This window comes from Lampetra fluviatilis, chromosome 29 (genome assembly GCF_964198595.1).
Source record: "Lampetra fluviatilis chromosome 29, kcLamFluv1.1, whole genome shotgun sequence".
Classification (NCBI taxonomy): Eukaryota; Metazoa; Chordata; class Hyperoartia; order Petromyzontiformes; family Petromyzontidae; genus Lampetra; species Lampetra fluviatilis.
In genome coordinates, this window is record NC_136303.1 from 3,761,180 (window position 1) to 3,777,146 (window position 15,967).

General features: G+C 48.7%; 1 non-coding gene across 1 annotated transcript; it reads right to left on the reverse strand.

Annotated features, from left to right (window-relative positions):
* Positions 1 to 7,345: 7,345 nt before the first annotated feature.
* Positions 7,346 to 7,427, reverse strand: TRNAS-GCU (transfer RNA serine (anticodon GCU)). The gene has a single exon. It is a non-coding gene; the product is annotated as a tRNA-Ser (tRNA).
* Between the last annotated feature and the right edge of the window lie 8,540 nt (positions 7,428 to 15,967).

Genomic DNA, 15,967 nt, shown 5'->3' on the forward strand with positions numbered 1-15,967 from the left:
CTTGGGTTCTCATGGGGTTAAAGAAAACCATCTTGAAATGTAAGCTGATGATGCTCGTAATCTTTGTGTCTACATGATAATGATAATGATGGTGGTGGTGATGATGATCAATCTATGTTGAACTTCTTTCGCACCGTACGTAGCCAACCGTGATAATCGGAGTCTCAAACCTCGTTTTCTAGAGTGTCCCTGCCAAGTGGTTTCGTAGTTACGGAACATTTTGTCGGGTTATTTTTTTATCGTAGAATGTTTGGGCCGATACCAATTCGATTGTGTGTGTGTGGATGTTTTTTTTCCTGTTATGGGAGGGAAACCGGAGAATCCAGTATACAATTTGATCGTTGGAAAGACACTGACGGAAGCAATGCACGCAAATCAATCACCAACTAATGTGTATGTGCGGAAATGCATGCGTGCAGGCGTATGCGTGTGTGACTGCGTACAAGTGTCTGGGGTTCTACGTGTGAAATGTGTCACGGAACCTTGAAACATCTGGGTCGTGTAGCCCCCATGCCCAAAAACAGGCTTCACGTTTGACCCTATCGAAGGGGGCTAGAGACGGGATGGGTTGATGCGGCACGGGAAGATGTGGAGCTGAGTGGACTTGCCGATGGCCTGTACCAGCGGTGTCAAGATCGGCCTCGCTGGAGGAGGCTCGTGAAGGACGCTATTACTGGGCAGTGCCAGGCTAGGTGCACCTTGACGCTACTGGGCAGTTTGGAGGCAGTCGCCCTCCAGCAACAACGAGGGGCGGAGGAGCGACGCTCACAACAGTTCGACTCAGCCTCAAATGAGCACCTGGTACGGTGTGTAAACATCGCCACTGGGGAGACAAAGGCGACCGGGCGTGGTGCTGGCTACCCACCTACTCACGTGCCACAGTGCCGGCCTTCATAGGTGCTACTCGCTAACAGCACTTGCCCCAACAGTCTGTTCAGGCTACACGGGGGATCTTTGTCTTTTTTTCTTTGTCTGTGCAACGTGCGGGGAGCGGCAGCGTTGCGCTACGAACCTCGGAGACCCGAGTTCGATTCCCGCTCACGGCCACCCACCGACGCCGGTTTACGACTCATCTGTAGCGGCCCTGGGCCTCCCCTAGGTCGACTCAGCCTCGAAATGAGTAAGCTGGCTCGGGTGCCTAAAACGTCGCTAAACTGGGGGATGCAATGGCCTGGTTTGCTGGCCTTCGTAGAGTGAAGGATGTTCAGCACACGTATACCGCCTTGCCACAATAAGTCCGCGAAGGCTACACGGGGTGGGCTCGTTTGGCTTGGGGCGAACGCCGAATGAGGTCGTTCATTTCACATCTGTAAACACCAGAGGTGTGAACTCGAGTCATGTGACTTGGACTCGAGTCAGACTCGAGTCATGAATTTGATGACTTGCGACTCGACTTGGACTTGCATAACAATGACTTTGTCCCACCTCTGAGATGTGGACTCGAGTCATGTGACTTGGACTCGAGTCAGACTCGAGTCATGAATTTGATGACTTGCGACTCGACTTGGACTTGCATAACAATGACTTTGTCCCACCTCTGGTAAACACCGAGAGAAGACGTACGGGCTATACGAGGTGGGGGGGGGGGGGGTGTTTGTATAATTCCTCTCCGTATGCACACGCGCGAGTTTCGGTGGCATTGAGGGTGACGGGGTCCCCGCGGGGTCGCGCGTTTGTCGACGAAGATCGCAGTCGCCGGCGATTCGTGAACTCCTCTCACGTTGGTGGAGCAAAGCAGACAAAGACCATCAGGGCAGTGGGAACTCCACACCACGACGATGGTGATGATGATGACGACGATGGTGATGATGATGGTGATGACGATGGTGATGATGACGATGATGATGACGATGATGATTGTGATGATGGCGATGATGATGACGACGATGATGATGCTGATGATGGCGACGATGATGATGGTGATGACGATGGTGATGATGGCGATGATGATGACGGCGATTATGATGACGACGATGGTGATGACGATGATGATGGCGATGATGGCGACGATGATGATGACGATGATGATGGCGATGATGATGACGATGATGGTGATGCTGATGATGGCGACGATGATGACGACGATGACGATGATGATAATGACGATGATGATGACGATGATGACGGCGATGATGACGATGATGATGACGATGATAATGATGACGACGATAATGATGACGACAAGGATGATGATGACAATAACGAAGAAAATGATGATGATAATTATGTCAATGACGATGATGACAACGAAGACGTCAATTAATGTACCGCCTTCTATTCTCACGTCGTCGTCGTCGTCATCGTCGTCATCATCATCATCACGCTGCGTCGACGGACGCCACGTGGAGACAGACGGACGAACCCCTCGCTGCCCAGTGACGTCGCCGGTGATGTCGGTGAGGTCCCGTGGGGCCCTCACCGCAACAGATTATCGCTCAAAACAAACGAGTACAAAATATGCGACTTTTTCCGTAAAGATCCTCCGTATAGCCTTAACAGACTGTTGGGGCAAGTGCTGTTAACGAGCACCTATGAAGGCCGGAACGGTACACGAGGGAATGGGTGGCCAGCACCACGCCCGACCACCTTTGTCTCCCCAGTGGCGATGTTTACACACCGCACCAGGTACTCGTTTGAGGCTGAGTCGACCTAGGCGAGGCTCAGGACCGGTTCACATAATCGTCACTGGGTGTTGGACGTGTAGCGAGAATCGAACCCGGGTCGCCGGGTTCATAGCGCAGCGCAGCGCGCTAACCGCTACACTACTGCTCCCCACTTTCCATAGACACACAGACACACAGACACACAGACACACAGACACATATATATATAGAACGACAACCGAGGCTAGTTTATTTTCCCCCCACTCGCCAGAGCAGTCGATATCTTTGCTTTCAGCCCCCCCCTCCCTTCCACCCCACCACCCTCCAACTCGCTTACCCCATTCCCAGATCTATGCGCGTGTATCACTTTCAATCAAACGCTCTGATGCTGCCAATCAAGCCATTGATATTGGGGGGGTGGGGGGGGGTGCATGCGAATGGCTCGCGCGTGTGTGGCCATCCACGCAGCGGTTCGAGGGGGCGAACCCGACCCGAGTTCGATTCCCGCCCGGGACCACCAACTCCCGGTGCTGGCCACCCACCCACCCACCCCCTTCCCCCCGTCGTGTGCCGTGCCGGCCTGCATGGGCGCTGCCAGCTAACAGCACTTGCCCCAACAGGCCTGCTGAGGCTATACGGGTGATCTTTGTCTGTGTGTGTATGTGTGTGTCTTTGCGTATGGGGAGCGGTAGTGTAGCGGTTAGCGCGCTGCGCTATGAACCTGGCGACCCGGGTTCGATTCCCGCTCACGGCCAACACCAGTGACGATTATCTGAACCGGTCCTGGGCCTCCCCTAGATCGACTCAGCCTTAAATGAGTACCCAGTGCGGTGTGTAAACATCGCCACTGGGGAAACAAAGGCGGTCGGGCGTGGTACTGGCCACCCACCCCCTCGTTCGTGTACCGTTCCGGCCTTCATAGGTGCTCGCTAACAGCACTTGCCCCTACAGTCTGTTAAGGCTATACGGGGGATCTTTATCTTTGTATTTGTCTTTGCGTAGCGAGCTTCCCCATCAATAATTCACGCGCGAGTGAGTGCGGGTTCCCGGAAGCGGACACGTGTGTGACTACCCACTCACCCTCCATCTCTCCCTTTCGTCTCCGCTCTCATCTCTCATCTCATCTCTCTAATCTGCCTCACTCTACTCCTCGTTCAGTTCGGCCCTCTCTCACATCCACATCCTGGCACATTCTCTTCCCCCACAAATAAGGGGGGTGGGTAGGTGTTTGATCACACCACGAAAGCTGCTCACGGTCCAATCCCCCCAAGCCGCGTTCCACCGCACAAACTAACCCCGATGCTCCGGCGGTTGTGCTGCTGCTGCTGGGGTCGTGCAGAACGCGAGTGAGCGAGAGGTGGGGCTTTACATAAAGCAGAGTTTAAAAATGTAAATAAAAAAATATATTACGAAATGATGAACGAAGCAAAGTGCCGAATACACCGAGCATCTTCTTGTTTCCACTGATCGTAAAAAAAAGAGAGCGGAGCGAGGCAATGGCCCAGATCCACAAACGCGAAGGGAGACATCGTGGCGATGACGATGCCCTCCGCCTATTCCTGACGCCACCTGTGCTGGTTTCTCTACGTCTACATCGCGAGCCATTCTACAAGGAGGGAGGGAGGGAAAAGACTATCCCACTCACCTATAATCGATCACCCATTTCTCCCCGCTACCATTTCTCTTCTTCTACGTCTGCATCTGTCTCGTATCGCTCGTGAAGGACAGAGATTGTCTCTCTCCCGGTCATCACTTATCTGCTTTCTCTCTCTCTCTCTCCAATGTCTCTCTTTTTTTCTCTTCGTATCTCTCTTTCCTCTCTCATTGTCCATCTCTCGCTATCTCTCTCCCTCGTTCGCTCTCCCTCTCATGTCTCTCTCCGGCTTGTGCATTTCCTGCGGTGCCAGGGAGGATCTGCCCCACCAGTACTTACGCTGCCAGCGGCTCAAACCAATGTTCCCGCCTTTTGGGGGACATCTTCAGGAAACTGAGGGTGCCCTTCTACAACAGCAGCTTCGTATATGGGGTGCCTTACCTGGCTAACAAGCGCCATGACCTCGCCAACTTCGCCTGTGCTCAGGCGAAGATGGCGGTGTACATAACGAGGAGAAAGATGCTGGAAGGTGACACTGACGGCTGCTCTGTGATGCTTCCAGTGTTCAGGGGCCTGCTCAAGGCGCGGCTCCGGCTGGAGCACGCGTACCACACATGCCGGTGATGTGCACGTCTTCTTCGAACGCTGGGGAGCCGGACAAGCCCTTTGTACCAGCATGGACGGCACCCTCGTGGTGTTCACCTTCTGAAGCGCTCGCTCGTCACCGTGGCGTGCGCAATGACCACCACCACCACCACCACGTGACTTTTATGTTGTGTTGTGCGCGTGGTGCATTTATCGCCACAGCGCGTGGATGTATCGTGTTGGTTATTTGTGTTGCTGTATTTCGTATCAGAATCGCCTCCAGTGCTGTTGCTGCTGGCGGCAATAAAAGTTGTTTAAAAGTCAAAAGTCTCTCTCCCTCTCGTCTCTCTCTGCCTCTCATCTCTCTCTCCCCGTCTCTGATTTGGTGACCGCAGGGTGGGCCACTCACATCACCGCGCGTTAACAACTCGCACATTCACAGGCAAAGGACAACGATTACACCCCCCCCCCCCCCCGTGTAGCCTGAACGTATTTTTTTTTTGATGGGGGGAAGGGACAAGTGCTGTTAGCGGCGAGCACCTGATGAAACGATACATTTTAGTTTATAGGAATACATTAATCCCCTCCCCCCCACCCTTCTTCTCGTCGCACCTGACGATGCCTGCTGTATATTTGGAGTTTGCGTCTCTCTCTCTCATCTCTCTCATCATCATCACGGTGGCTAGGAGACGTTAACTACCTCGCCTGGTATGCAGGAGGTCGTGGGTTCGATCCTGACCCTGACAATGCCTGCTGTATTTTCGGAGTTTGCGTGTCTCTCTCTCTCATCTCATCATCACGGTGGCTAGGAGACGTTAACTACATCGCCTGGTATACAGGAGATCGTGGGTTCGATCTTGACCCTGACGATGCCTGCTGTATATTTGGAGTTTGCGTGTCTCATCTCTCTCATCATCATCACGGTGGCTAGGAGACGTTAACTACCTCGCCTGGTATACAGGAGGTCGTGGGTTCGATCCTGACCTTGACGATGCATGCTGCTGTATATTTGGAGTTTGCGTGTCTCTCTCTAACTCTCTCTCTGCCCCCGTGGTCGCGTGGATTTTTCTCCGGGTCCTCCGGTATTTTCCCCTTCACATTCAGAATCAACAGCAGGTGCGTCGATATTATTTGGCTGCAATGCGTTTGTAGCCGGGTCTCTTCTGAAAAAGAAAAAAAGCTATATAGCTCAGTGGGCCTTACCTGGTATAGTTTTATGTTCAATACTGCAATGCAAATGTAAGGGGGGAAAAAAGCGGCATAGGAGCCGATATCGGGGTAGCGTGGTTCCGTGGGATCTGTTTTCGCAAATGGAAGCGTTTGTCATCTAGTTGACGGGGCAATCAGCCGGTCACAAGAGCCCCCCCGCCCCCTCCTGCTCCCCCACCACCCTCAACCCTCCCGGAGCGAGAAATCCACGAGCGAAATTGAGTTGGAATTTCCTTCATTTGTTGTCCATCAACAAACACGCGGACTCCTGACACGGGGGGGGGGGGCTGGGCCAGGCACGAGATGGCCATGAAAACGATTGATGGTTGTCCTGACGCCTCTAACGGATATCTATAATCACGTATAATTATGATTTTTGTCATGGTTTTTTTTTAAACACAGGGCTGATGACATCGCCTTTACTATATTTTAAGACCCGAAGCTGGAAGACCTTCACGATTTTGGCAAATCGCCTGACGAAGCTTGCTGTGGTCGCCAGCGAAACGTCGCACTCGGGTTGTAATTGGTGTTGGTTTACTCTCCAACACACCGGGGGTGCTGAAGTAGTTAACTACGTTTTGTTCACGTTACACGCCTTACTCGCTGTGGCTGTGTCGGGTGGTGACGGGTTTAACGACACATTTTTTTTTATATTTACGCGATATCATCCCAAAGCAAAAAAAAACCTTCATAACGAATGATATTGGTCGCGAAAGCCTACTACTGCCACGCGATTACAAAGGGCTGTAGTTTGTCTCCCACGACGTTGTCGGTTTAACGCTGGCAGTCGTGTAAATACTCTTAGGTTTTATCGGTAAAGTCACGTAGGTCAAAAATAAAAATAAATAATAAACCACGACGTTTCGGAGGCAACACAAGTCTTCGTCATCAGGTGGGACCGTCGCAGCTAAATTTCGATGGGTATTACATTGTTATCGCGGCATCTCTTGAGGAAGGCCAGCGTCTCGAGAAGCTGTGACTTCTTGTCTCGTTGTCTGTTAAAAAATTAACCCGTAAAAACAAAGTTTTTCACTATAAATCCTTTATATGCGTGGCGGCTAGAGTCCTCTCGTCCTCTGGCTTGAGATGGCTGCCACCTATGGGTCAGATGATTGCCTGCCACCATTAAGCAATTGGTAATTACATATAATTTTTTTTTCCTAAAAAGTGTAACATTTTGGAAATCTTCTTTTCACGAAAATTAATTGTCACGCACAACGAGTCTGTGTGCAACATGTCAGCTCGATTGGATCACGGGAAGTGGGTAAAAAAACGACCGAAAGATTTGCACGGTCGTAAGCGCGCAAGCAAGGAAGCAAGCAAGTGAACTTAATATAAAGGATTAAAAAAATCGCGACGAAGGTGGGATTCGAACCCACGCGTGCAGAGCACAATGGATTAGCAGTCCATCGCCTTAACCACTCGGCCACCTCGTCTCACGCACTCACACACGCAAGCACATACAACCAGAACCAGGATGAAGACTTGCACGCACATACATACAAACAGACCTCCCACCAAACACACACAGTCATACCATTATTTTTTCCTAAAAAGTGTAACATTTTGGAAAAAAAATTTCACGAAAATTAATTGTCACGCACAACGAGTCTGTGCGGAAAATGTCAGCTCGATTGGATCACGGGAAGTGTGTTAAAAAACGACCGAAAGATTTGCACGGTCGTAAGCAAGCAAGCAAGCACGCAAGCACGCAAGCACGCAAGCACGCAAGCACGCAAGCACGCAAGCACGCAAGCACGCAAGCACGCAAGCACGCAAGCACGCAAGCACGCAAGCAAGCGATCTTAATATAAAGGATTAAACAAACTCTAACAGATAGGTGAAATTACTCCCCGTAGAGGCTATTAATTCTAGATTTTAAGCTTTCGTGACTGCAAGGATTCATACGCTTAGGTTTTTTCGGTAAAGTCACGTAGGGAACGTCGTGATTTATTATTTATTTTATTTTTATTCTTTATTTTTTACCTACGCGACTTTACCGAAACAACCTAAGAGTATGAATCCTTGCAGTCACGAAAGCTTCAAATCTAGAGTCGTGTTCAAGTTCAAGTTCATTTATTAGGTATAGCCCTGTGAGCCATTCGGCTCTTGAATCGGGTGCAACCGCAACAAACAAAAAACAAAAACATGAACAAAAAAACATCTTAAAGTGAATATGTGACTGAGTGCAAACAGAAAATCCAAGAAAAGACAGCAAAATATTGCAGAAAAAAACACCGTACACCAACGCAGTGTGCAAAAATCCCAGTGGGATGCAAGTCAAACAAATGTAGCCACGTGAATGCCCAATGGATGGTGTCAATCTGAGAAGATGCCGTAGGCCCCTAGAATAGGTTGGAGTTAGTCAACGCGGAACAGACATGCTGCAGCTGTCCGACTACGGAGCCGTGCCTGACGACGCAACCTTCCATTTGTGCTCAAACGGACTATGAATCAGCTGACTCATCTCTCACCGGCTCTGCAGGATCTCTCCACACCCCCCCCCTCTCACGTGCGCTGTCAGAGGTGATGGGCTCGTAGGAAAATTGCACTTACGAGCTGAGCTTTGTTTAACACCTGCGCGCGTGTGTGTGTGTGTACGTTGAACTTCCTTCGCACCGATTTAAAGCTTTCGTGACTGCAGGGATTCATCTTCGTGGTTCTTTCGGTAAAGTTACGTAGAAGGGAAGTAATAAAATAATAAAAATAAAACATAATAACATAATTCTCATTTTATTATGTTTAATTTTTATTATTTTATTAATTCCAATTTTTTATGTTTTATTTTTATTATTTTATTACTTCCCTTCTACGTGACTTTACCGAAAGAACCAAGAAGATGAGTTCCTTCGCTCCGTATGTAGCCAACCGCGCTTTTTGGAGGTGCGTGAAAAGGACAACAAGCTAATCACAAAAAGCGGTTCTTAAGAAACGAGGTTGTCAAGCTAGATGAGGATGGTGATTTACGAGTGCATAGCTCCCAGTGGCTTTCCGATATCGGAAGGGAAGAGCGTTCCAGACGGCCGCATCAGCAGCGCATCTGAAAGCGCCGCGCAACGATGCGGTGACCACCGCCTTTGTTTGATGGCTGAGTCCAAAATCCGCTGCTGCTGCTACTGCTGCTGCGAGGATGATTACACTGGTCAACAAAAAAAACACATTTTTTTCTGGCCTGGACTTTTGCAGCTGTTTTAGACTAATTTCAGGGTGCTGATTCCAAATCTGACCTCAGATTTGCTCTATCACATCTGATTGTTATACTATCGGCATACCCCACTTTCATTGATGTTACCCGAAATTAACTCTGTCACTTATGATTGCAAGTTGTTGCGAGTCAGTGACTGCTTTAGTGTTAAAATATGGTGCTGTATTTTCAGGATAGTGTGCTTATAATATCATTTTATGTAGATATCCACATTTATTTAATATTTTTCTTCTGCAGTTTTTATTGAAAATGCAATATTTGATATCTCAAAACACTGATGTGATAGACAAAAACTGATGCCAGATTTGGAATCAGCACCCCAAAATTACCTTACAACCGTTGGAATACCTTATGCCAGAAAAAGTGTGTTGACCAGTGTTTCGATTTAAAGCTTTCGTGACTGCAGGGATTCATCTTCTTGGTTCTTTCGGTAAAGTCACGTAGAATGGAAATAATAAAATAATACAAATAAAACAGACCTGTTCTCCACCTGAGGACGGCTACTTGCGTTGTGGCCGAAACGTCGTGAGAATTATTTTATTATGTTTTATTTTTATTATTTTATTATTTCCATTTTACATGACTTTACCGAAAGAACCAAGAAGTTGACCAGTGTTATCAGCGTCGCGCGTTTAGAGCTCGTGGCTGCTGTAAATATCCACGCGAGTCATCATTTGTGGCCAGGCCACTTCTGAAAAAAAGAGCTCTGTAGGCTCATGCGGGCCTTACCTGGTACAATTAAAAAATGTAAATAAAAATAAAACATCACGAGACTAAAAAATTTCGCTCGCAAATGTTGTAGTTGACCAGTGTTACTGACTGGAGTGAGGGGTGCTGATGGTTTATGGCTCAAATTTCGATTTAAAGCTTTTGTGACTGCAGGGATTCATCTTCTTGGTTCTTTCGGTAAAGTCACGTAGAAGGGAAGTAATAAAATAATAAAAATAAAACATAATAAAATAATTCTCACGACGTTTCGGCCACAACGCAAGCAGCCGTCCTCAGGTGAAGATCAGGTCTGTCGGGGAGACAGCGTCTGAATGAAACACCACCACGCTTGGAGCGTCTATTTAAGCTGGGTTGGAAGGGGGGAAGGGCGCCTTGACAGCTTAAATATACCCAGCTTAAATATACGCTCCAAGCGTGGTGGTGTTTCATTCAGACGCTGTCTCCCCGACAGACCTGGTCTTCACCTGAGGACGGCTGCTTGCGTTGTGGCCGAAACGTCGTGAGAATTATTTTATTATGTTTTATTTTTATTATTTTATTACTTCCCTTCTACGTGACTTTACCGAACGAACCAAGCAGAAAAAAGGTAAATGTCTCGTTGATGTTATTACTCTACCCGACGATCTGACCGAAAGGAAAGGAAAAAACGATTGCTCCTCTGTGAGCACGATACGTTTAGAATTCTCAATTTACCTACAATCGATTCATTCATTCTAATCGATTCCTATGGAGGTGGCGTGTTGGGCGTGGGGTGAGTGGGGGTTTAGAGTCGGGCAATTCCGAGCAGTGGTTCTCACCCGGATATACAGTACCCGCACCTCTGAGGGTACACGTGGCAATACCCCGCGGTGGGGAGGGGAGGTACGTCTTGTGATTTATAAATGTGTCACATTCTATCACACACGAGAATCATTGGTGAACAAGCACGCGTGAATCTTATTCATATTATTTGGGTCTTTCGGTAAAGTCACGTAGATAGGTTCAAAGAAATTAACACAAAAAACTACGACGTTTCGATCGCAACACAAGCGGTCGTCATCAGGAAAAAGGGGGTTAGCTTCTAAAGGCAAACTGTATAAATCTTCCACTATAAAACAATTACGATACAATTCTAATCGATAGGGTAATCTCGAGCGACATAGAGGTACCTTACCGGACGCATCGATCGTAAACACTGTGTGGCTTTGCAAGAGCGACCAGTGAGCGAGAAACACAAAATTTACGATTTGAAGCTTTCGTGACTGCAATGATTCATATTCTCAGGTTTTTTCGGTAAAGTCACGTAGGTAAAACATTAAAAGTAATGAAAGTAAAATAAAACAAAACAAAAACAAAAATAAAAATAAAATTCACGACGTTTCGGAGGCAACACAAGTCTCCGTCATCAGGTGGGACCGTCACAGCCAGATTAGCCGCATCAAGTGAAGCAATTGCTTATAAGGGATTACATCTTACATCTTGAATCATTGCTTCACTTGATGCGGCTAATCTGGCTGTGACGGTCCCACCTGATGACGGAGACTTGTGTTGCCTCCGAAACGTCGTGAATTTTATTTTTATTTTTGTTTTTGTTTTGTTTTATTTTACTTTCATTACTTTTAATGTTTTACCTACGTGACTTTACCGAAAAAACCTGAGAATACAAAATTTACGGCCCGCGAGCGAATGCGCCCGTTGAGTGTTCTACTCTGCTCGCTCAGCCAAGTTAGGTGACTCTCACGAAAACGGACGCTTGGTTAAAATGTTGCCGTTCGCTGTTCGTACGCTTATTTCTCAGACAGACAGGATGCTGGGGCAGGCGAAGGGAGGGGGGGGGGTTACTCAGTTGAAAAATAATTCAAGAAGGTAGTGGTAAATAGTGGCGACTATTTACGCGGTCGATAACAGCGGCGGTTACACTCGCTGGCATTGTAATTACCAAGAGAAATGATGGCAAATCGTACCGATGAATGTTTTGGTTTGTTTTTCAAATCGGCCCACATCTCCACCCTCTAACGCCCTCAATTAGCGTTCCTGATTCTCGGCGGTGTCCAAAACTCGCGTGTTAGAAGACTGAATTCGTGAATAGGGGAACGGATGCGAATATCAACTGTCGTCTCATAGCGGAAAGGTGGCGAGTGTCGCTTGTTCACTCCGTGATTTAGGGAAGTCACTGGAGCTTTGCGCTCTTAAACCTAGTTTGAGAACTAATTTGCTGAGAACTGCGCCTTGTTGTTCTTGTGGTTCTTTCGGTAAAGTCACGTATAAAAATAAAAGAATAAATTAAATACTACCATACGACGTTTCGATTGCAACACAAGCAATCATCATCAGGTATAAATGAAATAGAAACACAAATCTAGTATACTTAGAAATGTGATGTAATACAACAGAGAGTCGGATAACATAACAGTCAACACCCTACCTGGTTGATTGCGTTCTTCCTGAGAATGCTAAATTTGAGAGAGAGATCAAACACAGAACCAGAGACATATAGACAGACATATAAGTAGAGACAGATATCAAAGACATACATAGAGAGAGACAAACATATGCACTTGTCTCTCTCTATGTATCTCTGTGATGTCACCACACCTGTAGTTACCACTCGTGACCGCTAGTCCGCGCACTGTCTCTACGCTTGCATTGAAACGAATGCGCTTTCAGTTTAATGTACGCCACTGCCCTTCGAAACTGATCGGCCGAGACCAGAACTCCAGCGCCCTGCTGCATTGCCTCGTCTCCCCCACCGGGTATTGGGCTGGAGAACAACGCTGCACGGTGAACGGTACGAGGGCAGTGCAGATGTCAAGGCGGTTGTGAGCAGTTCTATATACACGGGGACATTGGAGACGAGACAAATCATACTCTTAGTTTTTTCGGTAAAGTCACGTAGGTAAAAAATTGAAATAAAAATTAATACAAATAAAATAATAAAAAAGCACGACGTTTCGGAGGCAACACAAGTCTCCGTCATCAGGTGGGACCGTCACAGCCAGATTTGCTGTATCAAGTGAGCCTCACTTTTTGCTGTATAAGTGAGGCTCACTTGAAATCTGGCTGTGATGGTCCCACCTGATGACGGAGACTTGTGTTGCCTCCGAAACGTCGTGATTTTTTTTTTATTTTTTTTATTAATTTTAATTTAAACATTTTTACCTACGTGACTTTACCGAAAAAACCTAAAAGTATGAATCCTTGCAGTCACGAAAGCTTCAAATCTAGACGTAGACAAATCAGTTTCCTAGGACAGTTGCGTATATCTTACCGCAAGCATGATGTGTGGTTAACGCAGATGTGATGCCTTGCAGTAGGTGCGTGAGAAGTAGAGAATGATTTACACTATGAGACATCTCCTTTACCAGTGGCAAAATATAATGATAGGTTTTTACCGTTTCAACTGGTACAAAAACTGTCACCTTTGTACGTGGCATCATGTTTGTAATAACCACAACACAAGCAGTCAAAATGCAAACAAAAATAAACTACGCCTTTTGGCGTCATCTGGTCCAACACCAATGGAGACTAGGTTCTAAGAAAAGCTGTCTCGGGTGTGGACCAATCAACTTCAAGGACAGTGCATATCATTATCAAAGTTTATTTTTGTTTGCATTTTGACTGCTTGTGTTGTGGTTATTGCAAACATGATGCATTGTATAAAGGTGTCAGTTTTTGTACCAGTTGAAAGGGTAAAAACCTATCATTATAGAGAATTATTATTGCCGCTGGCTGGCTGGCTGCCGGCTGCTAATGCAGCTCTGTCGAGCCGTTCGCAAACAGCGCTCATGAACGCGAAGATTGAACGTGGACTGAAGAATGATCGGCGGAGCGTGAAGGGATTGCGAGCGCGCTCCGCATGGCGCTGATTAAACGTGGAGAGGAAGGCGAGGATTGGAGAACTTACGCAGATTAAAGGCATCGTTCAAAGCTTTTAATTAATTAATCAATTGATAAATTAAGAAAAGAAATAAGCCCGGCTTCCACGTCTTGTACCCCTCCCCCACCAACCCCCCCCCGACCCCCGCCTTTACCAACAACCCACAGTGACCAGCGTGGTGAAGTATGGTCGAATAACCACACCAACGAACGGCGCTGCTTGGAGGGAGGTCCCCATCCGGCAGTGGAAAAACAACAACAACAACAAAGTGGCTGACCGCCTGTGTACCCGTGCATGATGTTGCACGTGTACAGATACTTGTGAAAATGTAATACTTGTGTCTTTTACGTGTGTGTGTGTGAGAGGTTGTGCGCGTGATATCCTGGGCTTCCCGTAGGTCGACTCAGCCTCAAATGAGAGTCCCTGGTGCGGTGTGTAAACATCGCCACCGGGGGAGACAAAGGCGGCCGGGCAGGCGGTGTTGCTGTCCACCCACACCCTCGGTGCGCCGTGCCGGCCTTCACAGGTGCTGCTCGCTAACGGCACTTGCCCCAACAGTCTGTTACAGGCTACACGGGGAGGAATCTTCGTCTCTGTCCTGGTGATAAACAAAGTGCCCTTCGTGCTGTGCGTGTGGTGCATTGTCATTCAGCGAAGGGTCCTCTTGGTGATATGCGGACGACTGTTTTTGCCAAGTAAAGCTCTTTCCTGCCTGGGACGAGTCTCAGAGACCTCATCCTTCTTGCAAAACCAAAGCTACCACGTGAATTATAATACCGTGCAGACACAAAGAAAAAAGTTTTTACCCCCCCCTCCCCCCCATAGCCTCTAACAGATTGTTGGGGCAAGTGTTGTTAAGCGAGCACCATCTAAAGGACGTCACGCCACACATGGGGGAGTGGGTGGATGGCCAGCACGACCCCCGACCGCCTTTGTCTCCCCACTACTTATGTGCCGATGGTCATACGACTGGACATGTGTGAAAAAGAGCTTTACAGCTCTTCGGATTCCTCCAGTACAAATGCACATTCTGATTGTGAAATGCATACAAAGACAAAGATCCCCTCTTATGGACGTTACGTGCCTGCCTGCAGGCACTCACCACCTTGCACTGCTGCAGCAGAAGCGTTCTTCTTGCGTGCTGTTGGACTTTTTGGTCTGTTTGTGTACTTGTGTAGAGAAGTTCCGACGGACGTACTCGTAGACGGTGGTAAGTTAAGGGCTTCCGCCAGAGTTTATTAAAGCTGTTACAATATTACACAGCAGGGTACACAACACCCAGGGGCTAGCGGTCCTACTCTGAGTCCGGGTCCCTGCCGGCTAGCTCCGTCTCTCTCTCTCTCGTGTCGGATCGTGGACTCTGCCGACTCCACCGAGCGGAGAGAGAAGCACCTCTACGGCTACCACCGGCTTTTCCCCAGACTCCCTATTCGATCCCTCTCTCTACCCCTGGTTCCCTCTTCACCCTGCTTACTCTACCCGTTCCCACAGTGACTCTGTTACGTCACGGGGTATCCCTTAAGTACCCTAGGAGACGTGACGTCATCGCACTGAACGGCACACCTGACGTCACGATCCCATTTTACTCCTCTACACTTGTTTGCTGCGATTTCTCGTCATGCACAGATTTGAATGTTGCCCCTCGACCTCACACCCCCCCCCCCCCTCAGTGGGCTACCTGACTGCCCTCACCCCCGCTTCCCCCCCCCACCTCTGCCTTCATGCAGACGAGGGGGGGGGGGGGTGAATGAGGGGGGCTGTCAGGCAACAGGAGCCCGAGACGCCGTTGTTCGGCACGGAATCCTCTTAAACATTTCACGAGGTCATCACGGAGATGCGAGAGAAGTCGGGCAACCCCCACCCACCCCCACTCCCCCCGGGCACCCCTTCCCCAGAGATGACAGTCAAAATTCAGCACTCTCATCACCCCTTCCCTCCTACCCCTCCCTCCCTTTTCCCCCTCTCTCCCTCCCTCCTCCCCTCCCTCCTTCCCTCCTTCCCCTCCCTCCTCCTTCCCCTCCCTCCCTCCTTCCCCTCCCTCCCTCCTTCCCCTCCCTCCCTCCTTCCCCTCCCTCCCTCCTCCCCCTCTCTCCCTCCCTCGTCCCCCTTCCTCCCTCCCTCCTCCCCCTTCCTCCCTCCCTCCTCCCCCTCCCTCCTTCCCCTCCCTCCTACCACTCCCTCCCTCC